Genomic DNA, 12,465 nt, shown 5'->3' with positions numbered 1-12,465 from the left:
AGCACAGCAAAGGTTGTGACCATATGGGAATAAAACAGAAGAGAGAGAAATTATGCCTGTGTCTATAAGAACAGCATTTTTAAGCCGCTAATTTAGGAGCAAGCAAAGCATTAGAATGAGAGTAAATCCATTTTTAGTCTGCATTTGTTGGAAAAATATAATATTTTGAGCTACCAGAAAATGCAGCAGTTTAAAAGGAAAATAACTATAAATGCTTTCATACAAAATTCTAATTTGCAAACCACCTAGATTTGCTGCACATACTAAAATGTTAAAATAACCAGCTTTTTATGAAGGAGGTTAGCAAAAAGAGAGATTGGAGGAAATTGAATAGGATTGTGGATTTGGTTTGTTGTTCAGCAAACAGGCATCAGGACTAAGAAAGAAAACAAGGCAGAGTGCCACAAAGCATCCCTAGACCAGAGGGGCTTGTAAGAAGGGAATTTTCTTTATGTACAGAAAGAAATTCTGTTCTGTACTCCAATCAGTTAAGTCGTGGTGAATCCTCGAGTTATGCAAAGAAGAGTGAAAGAAAAATGTCTAACTTGGCTTGGGAGAAATGAACCCGGCTCTCCACATCTCAGTTTCTGACTCACATAGCTTTCAGGAGAAGATGGCTGTTGAGAAAGGCTGGAAGAAGCACAGACACATCGATCTGTCTGAGATCACCCCTGCCCTGCTGGGTTTTTCACCGCTGGACATTGCAGATGTTCAATGATCCATGCAGATCTGCGCTCTTGACTAGAAATTTCACCTTCAAGAGTAAAAGTCATTACAGTAATGGAGCAGCCCATGGGGGATCCCAAAGACAGTTGAAGAGGACAAAAGAGAATGGGGTGCACAGAGTCCAATTGTCTTCTCACACTGTCATGGAGCACACACAGGTGATATGGCATCGACAGGGTGTTCCCACCTGACAGGATGCCTGCACAGTGAGAGACCCTTCCCTTAGGATACTCTCTTGAGTTGCCCCTTCCTGAAGCTGCTTCACCAAGTTTTCTAAGATCCTCTGCTGGCCAAGAGACTAGAAATGATGAATGCCAAATGATGAATGTTCAAAGCAGCTTAGGTGAACCACCAATGGCAGCACTGGGGACCCTGTGGCACGAATGCCATTGTTTTCATCAGGTAGTTCCTTCAGTAGTCTTTCAAATGGCACTGTCTTATGATGTCAATGACAGTGTTTCTTCTGTTTGGCCATGGAGGGTCCATTTGTGCATGTGAGGTTTCATTGGATCTGATTTAAATCCCTGGGACTTTATTAAGTAACTAAAAGAGAGAGAAGAAAAAGGACACCATTTCCTACACCAAGGGTTCTGCAAGACAAATGACATGTGCTTAGACGGGGTGCTGAATGAATTGCACATATTTCATTCCTCTGTAGAGTTGCTTCACATGGGGTAATCATGGAGGACATGTCAGGAAGCATCTTGGAGTATCAGCCTGAGACCAAGAGCATTAATAGCTGAAAGTGGCAGAGGCCAAGGGCTGGAGATGTCAGCCTCAAGAAAGGCGAGCAGCCCTGTGTGTCTCAATCATCAATAAAAGGGTAAATTGGAGAGGACACAGGTAGCTCGGACTCAGGATGTGAAGATTTGGATGTGACACAAGGTAACAGGCATGGAATACACAATGCTTTACATAAGTGGAAGAGATCCAACCTGTCCCTTGTAGTCTAGGAAGATGAGAGACCAACACCACACAGTTGTGAGCTGAATCTTTATCCTTCTCAAAGCTGCAGCTGTGGGCCTCCACTGCAGCAACCTCCATCTCACTCTCTCCCCATAGGTTGTCAGCCTGCAGACCAGATCAGAACACTCAGTTAACTGTGTTCCCCAAAAAGATATACCAAAGACCCTGCCCCTAGTACCTGTGAAAGCAAGCATATATAATTAAGAGGCAAGCTGAGATGAAGTTGTATTGGAACGGAGTGGTCCCTCACCCCAGAGGACTGCTGCCATTAAGAGATGAGAAGACACAGAGAGCCAGGAGCATTTAGAGGAAAGACATGATGTGAAGACAGACACCGTGGGGAGTGCTCCACAGGTGGACAGGCAGTGTGGAAAGCACCATGTGAAGATGCAGACAAAGGAAGAACACGGAATGAAAATTCAGACACACACAGGGAAGACGTCACAGGAAGGACAGACACACAGAGAAGTCCTCCATTTGAAGACAGACACAGTGCAAAGACATCACAACTACTACAGAGATAGAACCTGAGAGAGCAGAATTAACACAGTTGGAAGCTAAGGACTTCCAAAGATGCTTAATAGCACTGGAAGCTGGGACATGAACCTGCTGGTGCTGTATTTGGTTATCTTGTCTCCGAATTCCAAGAGAATAAATACATCATTGTGAGCCACCTGGCCTGTGGTGCTTTGTTAGTGTCCCTGGGGGCAGTGTGGCACCTAAATATTTCTTGAGTGAACCTCAGACCAGCGATCCAACCTGGAATTCATCTCACCTGCCAGCCTAGTCACACCCCACTTGACCCAGGAAGAGCACAGTCTCCAGAGCTCTTCCTCCAGCTTTCCATCCAGAGTGAAGTAAAGGTGACATAAACTATCTGCTAAACAGTAAAATCGGGCTGATCTCAGGCTCACATAATCCGATAGAGAAGGGTGTGGCTCTGAACATTAAAAAGAGATGAAAAGACACCCACTGCTCCTTTGAACCCTCCCTGTCCCATCCCCCACCTCCTGTGAAATAGATGCCCAGTGACTTCAACTGCCCACTGTTTACATACAAACTTATCCCAAAAAAATACATTTTAGAGTTAGTAAACCAGAAAGATGCCAGTGCAGAAAACTGAGAAGGCAGAATCCAGAGAAAAGGGGCTGCCTTCTGAAAAAAAAATCACAAAAACTAAGGCCAAGAAACAAGGATTGTCCTAGAATTCAAAACATCTTGGGAGAGTTTGTTTGCCAACAACAAAAACTCAATAAAAGGACTAAACAGAGGAGCCTCAGGAGAAAGGAAGAGAAGACAGGGGAGGAGGTGGGGCACTCTGACTGTAGCCAGCATCATGTGAGCTGACCACACACTGTCTCAATTCTCATGAGGGGTCTGTGAGATGAATATGATTACACTTCACTTTGCGGATGGGGAGACAGAGGCATGAAGAGCTGAACCTATCTGTCCACGCCACACAGCTGACATGTGGAAGAAATACGCTCACCACTCTAGAGATTTGCTTTTGTCTTTTTGCTTTTCAGAATTCCCTGAGGTAAGGAGAGTTGAGTCTTGATGTTCTGATTAATTCATATCTGCACATGAGAGGAACAGTCAAGAGAGTCAAACTGAAAATCAGACACATTGGTTCTGGTTTGGATTTTTAATATAAACAGTGGGGAAGCAAGTAGATATATATCCACAACACACACACAAACCTATACACAATACACATAATCCCCCAACACATATAAAACACACACGGCATACACAGAAACACATAAAACCCACATACAAACCTACACATAACACGTATAACCCCCAACACACATAAAACACACACAGCACACACAAAACCACACAAACCTACACACACCATACATAACCCCACATATACACAACACACACACATACAACACACACCAACACACATATAACACACACCAACACAAGTACAACACACACAACATACACATACAACACACACAACCACCCCCACACAGGCAAATACACAAACATCCAACATACACATACAAACACACAACACACAAACACAGGTACAACACACACACACAACATACACATATAACACAGACAACCACCCTCACTCAAATTCACAAACACACAACATATACACACAACACACATATACACACAACACAAGCACATACAGCCCATATACACAAACATACAAAACACACAACACATTAACACACACAAACACAAACATACACAAGTCACACACAAAAAAAATACACACAAGCACACATAACACACACAAACACACACACACACACAACTTTTCTTTTCAAGCATCTTTGCTCAAATGTGAAGAAACTAGACAATAATACAAGAAGAGCGAATCAGCTGAGGAAAACGATAATTTTCTCTGCCTTTGAATCTCTAAGTATTTGGCACAATCCTTAAAAATAGTTCAAAGCTATTTTCCCTTACCAGCTGTAAGTTAAATATTAGAAGTGAGCATCCTCATTGTGGAGACAGGCACAATGCAAGAACGTAAAGCTGTCATTTCAAAGCAGATTCTCTTTCTTCTGCAGCTGGTATTTTGTGAAAGAAATCGGGAACTCGGTGCTTTTCTTCATGCTCATGTGTAGACTTTGTGTTGCAGTGCTCACAGCCTGAAGTGAGATGTCTCTCTGTAGAAGATTTCAAATAATGCTTCACTCAAAGCATGGGTGGAGTGCTGGCTGGGGCCTGGAGGCCATGAATATTCACACTGCCATCCAAGCTCTGCCACCATCCTGGGGTACCAGTTAGAACCCAGGTCAGTCTCTAGAAATGGAAACGCACAGAGATATGTTGGAGTTAAGCTGAAGAGTTTACAGAACATAGTTGGTGGAACAGGCTGAATGGTGGCCCTCCAAGAAACGCCTGCTGCCTAGAACCTATGAACCAGACCTTAGGTAGAAGAATGGTCTTAGCAGAAGTAATTGTGGCGCTTGAGATGAGATTATTCTGGAATGCCTGTGTGAGTCCCAAACCAATGAGAAGCATCCTTATAAAAGGCAGAGAGAAGACATGGACTAGAGGGAAGAAAATAGAGGATAGAGCCAACCTCAGGCTTGTGTAGTAGTCTCCCCCAAACTACCAAGGAGTCCCCATGAAAACCACCTGTCAAGAGCACACATCCCAGTGACCTAGAATCCACGTCCCAAAGATGCCACGGCACTTCCAAGAGTGCCACACTGGAGACCACGATTCCGCCTGTGATGGGCCCCGAGGATCCCTTACACCACACTCGAACCATCGCAGTGAGAGAGAAGCAGGCCACGTTCTTGTACATTCTGTGCACTATCAGCTGGTATGCAGGTGACAGTTCTCCACATCAAGCACTGTCTTCACGTGCCACCCACCCCAAGTCACTTAATCTTTATAACCAGTGTGGAGGGGATGCGCAGCCTGACAGATGGGAAAACTAACACGCAGAGAAACTGATGAATGTGCTCACGATTGCCAAGAGGGATTCACCACCCTAGAATGCCTGCCATCGCCGGGTTTGCTTTCTAGGGCTGTGCACACAGTAACGTAGACCAGAGGGCTTCACCTTTCTCGTGCTTCTGAAGACCAGAAGTCCAACAGGGTGTCGCTGGCCAGGTTAATCCTTTCTCAGGGCTGAGAGGGAAAGAGCTCTTTAGTTTGTATACAGCCACCTTCTCAAAGAGTAGTTTTGCTTTTTCTTCATTTTATTAAACAAGAAAGTTCACCTGTGTCCAAATGTCCCTTTCTATGAGAATGCTAGCAGCATTAGACTACAGCCTGTGCTAATGATTTCATTTTACATTGGTTACTTCTGTAAAGACCCTGTCCCCACATATGGCCCCATTCTGAGGTCTCAGAGGTTAAGATTTCAGCATATGAATTTGGGGATATCACAAACTCACGATTGTTATGACACATTGGTACCTAGAATTAATTAATATTAATTAATTATTGAAAAGGTGAATTACTGTCCCTTTCCACCAGAAATCCTGGATCCTAAGGCACACCTCCACTGCTCCTCTCTTATTCCATGCAGATGAAGGCCAGTACAGAACCAGCAGGTTAGGAATGTCTTCAGTACATGTGAGCACATACACCACAATCAATTCCCAGCTCTGACACTTTTTTATCTGTGTGACTTTCACAAATACCTCAGCCTTTGAGACTGCCTCTCTCCTTTTCTGACCTCACATGACAATGGAGAGACTAACAAGAGCCTCTGAGGGAAGCGGGGTGCCTGGCAGGGCTTTAGACCTGCCTGCTCCTGTATTTATAACCACTCTCCCACCACACATCAGTTCCTGGGCTGTGCTGATACTCTCCCTCATGGACAGCACCACACACCCTCCCCTCAGCTTCCCACAGTGTTTCCAAATGATGCCACCCTCCACTGTACCATCACTGGGATCAGAGACTTTTCTCAGGAGCCAACCTTGATGCAGCAGAGGACTCCAGGTCTAGTAGCAGGACCGCCAAGCCTCAAGTTGCCCAAATGACGGGGCCCAGACATACAGCAAAATCTCAAGGCAGACACTTTGGGCCAGTGTCTGTGCCCAAAGAGATACAAATCAGGGGAGACCTCCTGGCTATTCTTTTGTCCCTCAAAACTCCTGTGAGCTTGACAGAGCAAATGCTGCTACGTTCGGTTTTGAAAGAGTGCAAGGACTTGATTGGGGCCAAGTCCAAACACAAGCTGATGACAGTGTCAGTGTCAAGGTGCACGACTATCAGAGACCACCAGTTAGCTCAGCTCCGTTGGCTGAACAAATACTGACTGACAACAAATAAAACTATTAGTCTCGGTGCCAGAGAACCGCAACCTGAACACGAGCTTTGAGACATTCTGTTCTCCATAGTCAGAGCACTCACAGGGAGAAGGAACAGACGTGTGTATAGTCTAGGAGGAGTACATCCAAGGTCCTAGAGAGACAGGACTTCGCCCTTCAAGTCCAAGGAAACCTGCGGAGACCTCGCCATGCAAAGACAGAAGGTGCTCCCAGGCATCTGGCTTGGGTGCCTGGGTAGATCATGGGTGCTCATCTGGACTGGTGGGTGCTGGGGATGAAGCCCTGGGAGGTGACCAGATAAAACAATGGTAGGTTTTTAATCTCCTCTGATGACTTACTCTCACATAAATGGTTAAGCTGGAGATTTGCATTCGGAAGTGGCTTGTTTGAACAGTCATCTTAGTGACCCATTTCTGTAGCAATTGTAGAATTGTATGTTATTGCATTAAAATAATATGATAATTTATCATTTCCTGTAGCATATATTTTAAGTACTAAGAGTTCATAAATATTCTGGGAAATGCCAAATTAAAAAAATACTCCAGATTTTTGCATTCTTCTGCTAATCACTTTCTTAAAATAGTATTTACCAGTGAAGTTGAGATGCAGTATGGCTTATTTTATGCAGAGAAGATCTCCTCCTGGGAATAAACTAGGTCATCTGAGCACCACAATGGAAAATTTGTAATTTGTCTGTTATTGTTTTATTAATAATTTTATACTTCATAGACTTTCACTAAACTATACAACAGACTTGAAATTGCAACAAGCAACATTTTTCAGTTTTTTTTCAAACTGACATCTTAAGTTTCATTATTCTTTACTATTATTAAAAATATACAAATGGTTTTACTTATCAGGAAACCACTATAATATGAAACAGAAACAAAATGCATCATAGGATTGCCATGCAAAGGTTGGCGAACATCAATTCCAGTGTGACATCTGTTACTTCAACACCAGTCTTCTTCTGTACAGGATTAGAACTCTGTAGTTTTCTTAAGGCAAAGGTTTATGTGTGCTGTAGTAAGTCGTTTCCCATGCTCCTGAGACACCTGTTTTGATGCCCACACAATGTAGGTTTTGGCACACCACCGAAGGTCACTCAGCCCTCCTCGGCCCTGAGTGAAGGCAGGAACCTTTAAACATGACCTGCCCTTCCTGCAGTTCTCTGCTCTTGTCTTCCCTCTTCCTCTGGCCACGCTCCTTGCTGGACTTTCCTGATGAGGGTTTCTCTTGCTGTTCCCTTGCTGGGCCCTGGGTCTGATCCTGGAGACACCCCAGTTGGTGTCACACTCAATTTCACTATCTGTCGCTCTCTGGCGGCACTGCTGTCTTTCTGAGTGCCGTCTCCAACGTGAAAGGCAAGGCTTGGTACAAACAGGACTCTCAGCAAGTGACGGAGTGAGAGAATCTGGTATGACATACACAGGGAGCCTGGGGCCTCCTCCATGCTCAGTTCTAGAACTGGAAGATGAGAGAAATTCGCTGATCTTCTTTCTTGGCCTTTTGTATGACTTTTCCATTTTTCTCTCCTGCAATCAGTTAATATGATACAAGGATATGAGATCTGAACCCTGAGATCCAGAACTACAAAGCACAGTGCTTATAACTTTTGACCCTCAATGGACACCATGTCAAAAACCAAGTGTTGTGGGCTGGAGCTATGAATCTGCAGTTAAGAATACTTGATGCTCTTGCAGGAAACCCAGGTTTGGTTTTCAGCACCCAAATGGCAGCTCACAACAATCTCTAACTCTAGCACCAGGGAATCTGGTGTCCTCTTCTGCTGTCAAATGGCACCAGGCATCCACATAGTGTATAGACATACATAAGCAAAACACTTACATGCATAAAATATAAATAAATATTTTTAAAATTTTAAAATAAGTGTTGGGGTAAATCATAGCCACCTGTCAGGGTGCTGTGGAAAGTTTCTTGTATGTTTAAATGAGATCAGGGGTCTTAGCCTTTGTTAGGGTGATATCTGCCTCCTCAAAGATATAAAAATGCCTTGTAATCATCTATGAAGTTTCCATATTTAAGCCAAGTGTCAGCTTTCACCATATCCTGCTACAAAGCACTGAAGGCTACTGCTGTGGGATAATGCTCTTGTACATTGTAAAGATTTGTTACTCGAACTGATTTAATAAAATGTTGATTGGTCAGTAGCCAGGCAGGAAGTATAGGCAGGGTGACCAGACTAGGAGAATTCTGGGAAAAGGAGGGTGGATTCAGGAGTCGTTAGCCAGACTCAGAGGAAACAAGATGAGAATGCTGCACTGAGAAAAGGTACCAAGCCACCTGGCTAAACAGAGATAAGAATTGTGGGTTAATTTAAGTACAAGAGTTAGTTAGTAATAAGCCTGAGCCATCAGCCAAACATTTATAATTAATATTAAGCCTCTGAGTCAATTATTTGGGAAGCGGCTGCTGGGTATTTGGGAGCAGGCAAGCAAGAGAGAAACTTCCACCTACAGGCTTCCCTTGCTTAACTCCCAAGCCCAGTTCCACGATGAGCCAGGCTTTGCTTCTGTTAGAGTGGTAAAATAGACCAGGCCCTCAGACTTCCAGCCCCAGGTCAGGACTGTTGAACTCTGCATGCTATTGGAAGTAGTGTTGCATGGTAATCCCACCAGACACTCTTAAAGCCAAACAGAAAGTCTGTTGTAACATGAATCTTAAAACATCTTATTAATAAAAAAACCTGAAGCCAGATATTTGGGGTAAATTCTGAAAGATCAGAGAAACAGAACAAGCCACAGCTAACGTCACCTCACCAATTCCTCAGCTGAATTGGTTTCCTCAAACTGGAAGCCTCTGTGTCCTCATCTGAATGGATCTCAGCTGAACTGTGCTGCTCAAAGCCTAAAAGCTTAACAAGGCTCTAGTTCCTGGTCCATCACTAGTTCCATCACTTCCTGGGATTAAAGGCGTGAGTCACCATGCCTGGCTGTTTCCAGTGTGGCTTTGAACTCACAGAGATCCAGATGGATCTCTGCCTCCAGAATGCTAGGATTAAAGGTGTGTGTGCCACCATTTTCTAGCCTCTATGTCTGTCTAGTGGCTGTTCTGTTCTCTGACCCCAGATAAATTTATTAGGGTGCACAATATATTGGAGAACACAATATCACCACAGTCTGTATTGCTGGCTGGCGACTACATAGGGGAACTTGCCCAAATCATGCAGCCCCAAGCCTCAGCATTCACTGCCTTTATACACAAAAACCATATCCTGGTTGACACACTTCGGTTAGCAAGAACAGTAAGATGCAAAACCATGGAAGCCAAAAATCAAGGTTAGTGCATTTAGGAACTTTCCTGGACCCTGGAACTACAGACTAGGTCTTGGATGGATTAGGTCTTTGTTCCCATTTTGATAGCCTAAGTGCTAGTTTCTAAGGTCAGAATGATGCCTCTGGCATGATCTTAGTTGTGTTAAGGTCTCAGGGCCTGTTACAGTAGGAGCAGTTCAGAGAGTGTGAACCATTTCCATAGGCACATCCTTCTTTCTTCAGTCTCAGGAACCCGTGCACGACCTTGAGCATAGTCAACAGAGTCCATATACAGCTTACAACTGACAAGGTACACACCTTACATATAGAAACCCCAACACTTGCTTTAAATTTTTTAAAATATTTATTTACATTTTATGCATGTAAGTGTTTTGCTTACGTATGTCTATATACTTTGTAGATGCCTGGTGCCACTTGACAGCAGAAGAGAGTACTGGGATTCCCTGGTGCTGGAGTTGGATGTGAATAAAAGGTCTAACCTACAAAGATCTTTGTGAGTCTCTGGAGAATGATACCTTGCATAGGCAATTGTCCTTAGTGTTTGTGTGTTCATGCACATCAGCGTGGGCACATGTGCTGCAGCGCATGTGGAAACGGCAGAGCAAGCTTGAGTCTCAGTCTTCACTTTCACCTTGTTTGAAAAGAGAACTCCTCTTTTCACCACTGCCTTCCCCAGGCTAGCTGTCTTCTATGTCTGCCCAACCCCCTGCATCTTATCATGGCTGTACTGATACTACAGCTGGATGTTGTCATGTCTGGCTTTAGTGAGTTCTGAGGCTCCAAATTCAGAGTCTCTCATTTGCACAGCAAACACTTTACCCAGTGAGCCATCCTCTCGGCTCCTGGAGCATGACCTAATAAATATTCCTTAGCTGGATGTGGTGGTGCATGCCTTTAATCCCAGCACTCAGTTTTCTAGGCCAGCCTGGTCTCCACAGTGAGTTCCATGACATCAGGACTATGTAGAAAGAGAGAGAGAGACACTGTCTCAAAAATAAATAAACACATGAACAAACAAAAAATGAATGAATATTCCTTAAATGATGACTGTGTGAATGATTTACAAATGATTAAGTGTCAGACACTTCCTTAAGAGTTTTCTGGGTAGCAATTTATCTCATTACTTCATGCAGACAACTATGCTACAAGATGGGACACCCTGTCCAGGGCACACTCAGCGATGACCACACCTAACTCCTATGGTATTGGCTCTGTTTCCTATTTAATAAGACCGTTTAGAATTATATCTACAATCTCCATCTATCAAAATCCTGTTAGCTGCTAACCTCACACTCCAGACTTTACTCCCTCTCAGCTCCGTGTTGAGGTCCCTCTCAGCCTAGAACTAACTCATTGTGAGGAACCACAACCATTTCCTTCAGGGTGGACCCTGTTTTCTCCCCTCTAGGGTCTAACTCAAAAGGCATGGACCAAACAATGATAATCCTTCCCAAAGCAATTCCAAAGTCTGACTTCTTCAGCTTTAAATCATACCATGTGTGGGAACCCACCAGCCCAGTTCCAGGAAATTGCCCTGAACCCATCACATTATCTTCTCTCCCATGCAAGGAGAGGGAACGTCAGACCTACCCTACCCCGAGCTATGGCCAAGTTTCCAGTGTATTATGTAGAGGCTCAGACAGGAGCTCTTGCTGCCTTTCCATACTCCCTCTCTCCCTTTCACCCCGCTCCCCAAAACAAACATACACACAGACATGTTCGCCCCCCCCCCCGCCGTCCCCCGTCTCTGTCTCTGTCTCTCTCTCTCTCTCTCTCTCTCTCTCTCTCTCTCACACACACACACACACACACACACACACACACACACACACACACACACACGAATAATGAATAAGCAATGATTTTCAGTTGTAGAGTGTTTTCAATCATGATTCAAAGAGGAAAAATATCATGAATACAATTCCACTAGAGCATAATTCCTAACTCCCACAATTCATATTCATATCCCATCACTCAACAGGGTACACTGCTTTTACCTGCCTTGATATTTACAGCTCCTCAGGTGGTTCCAGGCAGATCGGTTGCCCATCTAAGCTCCCCTCCCCAACCCACTCCCCCGACCTTCACCCAATCTCTGCTAAAGAAAGCTTCTTCCTGTGCTCTCTAAATTGCTATCAGGCTAGGTCAATGAGGAGTCCTGGCAGAGATGGGAGAGGGTATGGAATCTCCAGCCCTCTTGGTCTCTCCTGCAAGGTTACCTGAAGCTGGCTGGGCTCCTCCTCCTTTGGGAAGCTTCTGATCCTCTAACTGTAGCCTTCTCTACAAAGACTCCCCCACGTCTCAGGGACCACCCACATACACCATACCCCCACCGACTCCAGTCCCTTCAGATCAAGAGATAGTAACATTGATTTGTTAGTCCTGGACTCTGGTACTATCCCTTGGGGTTTCCCCAAGTGAACTCACATCTCTGTAATCCCTTTGGCATCCTCATGGAAGATGCCAGCCCTTTACTGTCCACATGCTAATGGATACCAGAACCGTCCAGGAACAGAGCTCCTGGCTGGAAAAGTTAAAAGCCCAGGCCCACGTTCAGACAAGAGAAAAGGCTTCTGGTATCGTCACAAAATCATTGCAAGTCCCATGAAACCATTATTTAATCCAGTCGCTTTCTCTCTCCCTCATATTGCCAGACATTTGTTCCTAAATACAACGAAGGAAAGTGTCTGAAAGAGAACAATACAAGT

The 12,465-nt window shown here is 44.4% G+C and overlaps 1 protein-coding gene across 2 annotated transcripts in view; it reads right to left on the bottom strand.

The window, feature by feature from the left end:
* Positions 1-390: 390 nt before the first annotated feature.
* The window catches only part of LOC128118857 (zinc finger protein Pegasus-like), a 43,472-nt gene continuing 31,397 nt past the window's right edge, over positions 391-12,465 (bottom strand). The window contains exon 4 of one of the 2 annotated variants that reach the window (XM_052751627.1): positions 391-4,467. The gene's annotated coding sequence lies outside the window, so the exon portion shown is untranslated. Of the gene's footprint in view, positions 4,468-7,231; positions 7,997-12,465 lie in introns of those variants that run through there. The other variant, XM_052751626.1, reaches the window with a different exon arrangement.

The sequence above is a fragment of the Peromyscus californicus genome, unplaced genomic scaffold (genome assembly GCF_007827085.1).
Source record: "Peromyscus californicus insignis strain IS unplaced genomic scaffold, ASM782708v3 Scaffold_23__1_contigs__length_62951481, whole genome shotgun sequence".
NCBI classification, from domain to species: Eukaryota; Metazoa; Chordata; class Mammalia; order Rodentia; family Cricetidae; genus Peromyscus; species Peromyscus californicus.
Note: the sequence above shows the minus strand (reverse complement) of the source record. Positions and strands in the feature narration are given on the sequence as shown.